Below are 2,281 nucleotides of genomic sequence, written 5' to 3'. Positions count from 1 at the left end.
CGACCGAATAACTTGCGCAGCACACAGGTCATTTAGACACGGTGGACACAGATGGAGTTGGATTAGTCTATGCAGTGCACACAAAGCTCATAAATGAGTTTGAATGCAATGCATTGGACGAACTGGCAAATGCTGAGGTCTAAGCTCGCATGGGACATGACAGAGGTAATTAGGTGCCACACCCCACCCCATAAGCAAACTAATATGTAATTTATGTGTAATTTGTTCTTTTCTCTCGTCTCTTTCTACTCACCCCAACAGATCAAGGCAGATGGCCGTCCACCCTGAGCCTGGTTCTGCTGGAGGTTTCTTCCTCTAAAGGGAGTTTTTCCTCTCCACTGTCACCTAGTGCTTGCTCAAGTGCCGTTTTTGGGGTTTTCTGTATAATTCTATACACTTACATTTTGTAAGGTCTTAAACCTTAAACACTATTGAATTGAGGAGGCGAGGTTAGGAAGCTGGCTTTGATAGGTGCCACTAAAATGGCCGGTAGGGGTCAATGAGTGGTGAGCAGCCTACTGTGTGTGAGGTTCTCTCCTGATCAGCATTATTTAATACTATAACTCAACTACACTGTTAGTGTTTAATTAATTAATTACAGTTCTTGCAAAAATAGTGGAAGGGAAAAATAAAGGAATCTCCATTTAGGCATGTAAACCACAAATCCAGTGTATGGTGTGAAAAGTATGCCAACGTTAACAAAAGCTAACTGGATTGGGGTCAGAAATGATCAGAGTCCAGGAATTCCAATTCACCACTTCACAGATTAACTACTTTTTGTAGAAAATGGTGTCCAGCTAATGACTCTAAACACACAAAATAGAAGTTTAATTAGTTTAAAATGAATTAAAAAGAAGAAGCCATGAGTAGCAGTTCAAGGTTTTCAGGATTAATGGAGGTCTGTTTATGAGTCTGCCATACACAAATCCTAGTGCATGTTTGCATAGTGCACAATGTGAGACGCTGCTATTAAAGAAGATATAAAAACATCACTGTGCAAGTGAAGATTTTCAAAGAGCACCTTGACAACTTGTGGACCAGCTATAATTCAGCTGTACAGTGAGTACGGAGTCAAAAGGGCACTGCACATGACAAGATTATTCCAACGGTGACGCAAGAGGGAGGTTGGAATTCCCATCCCTGCAGTATAAAGTATTCTTACAGGATAATGTCAGAGACTGCTAGTGGACAGTGACCCTTAACATCAAAGTAACCCTACTGCAGAACAATTTTTAACAGGTGGCAGTGGCTGCAAAAATCCTCGTCAACATTGTGTTCCATTACAGAAAGTACTTGTTTAAAGGATCTGTCTAATAAACACATAAATAATTAGTAAGACATGGTTGTGTGCTAGCAGCTTAATAACACTGCATCTGTCTTGAAGATCAGATCACAATTTATGATGCATTACTGCAGGAAATGGATTGGGCCATTTCAAAGGATGCACGACAAATATTTAGCACCGCAACTGATATCTAATGCTCAAAGCTAGTTGCCCTCTCTACCCTGGGTGGGCCTTAATCTTTATTAGCCTCATTTTTAGACACATATAGATCATACCATGAGTGGTAAAAGTGTCTATGCTTGCACTTTAGTTAGTAGTTTGGCTTTTTATAAAGCTTTAACAACTGCCTTGCCCCTTAAAGGTCCACCCCCATCACACCTTTGACCTCCTCATTTTCCCTTTGATTCTTAGTGTTCCAGTACCTATATCATAACATTCATCAGGTGTTCTAAGATGCTGCTCACTAAATGTTTGGCAAGCTTGCAAGATAGAAAATATGTTTAACAAATTATTTATTTATTCAGTCATTACAATTCTAATTCTAAATCATTCAAAATGTTTGGCAATGAATCCACACAGATTATTGTACAAATTAGCAGCCCTTTTTTATTTTATCTTGTTATCTTGTTGCCACATCATTGAGTGGTTAACAAAGGTTGCTTAATTCATTCGGGACCCAGTTTAAAACCTGGCACAGATTTTTCCTAATGTAAATAGATTTTAAGTTAACTTCTTGTTTAGGCCAAAGTAATCATTATGTTTGGTAAGCCTTTACCAAGCATGATAAACTGACAGGAAAACATGAGCTTTACAACAGTAAACAGATTCTGACTAATCTATACTATAATCTATGTATGGTTTAACAATACAGAGCGGTAGTTGTGTTCAAATATTTATGTCTAACCAAAAACACATAAATTTTCTGATGTGTTTGTGTAGATGTCTATCCAAAAAGTCATGAACTCACATTTGTTCGAGTTAGCACTGTCTGTCTTA

The sequence above is a fragment of the Anabas testudineus genome, chromosome 6 (assembly GCF_900324465.2).
Source record: "Anabas testudineus chromosome 6, fAnaTes1.2, whole genome shotgun sequence".
Classification (NCBI taxonomy): Eukaryota; Metazoa; Chordata; class Actinopteri; order Anabantiformes; family Anabantidae; genus Anabas; species Anabas testudineus.
Note: the sequence above shows the minus strand (reverse complement) of the source record.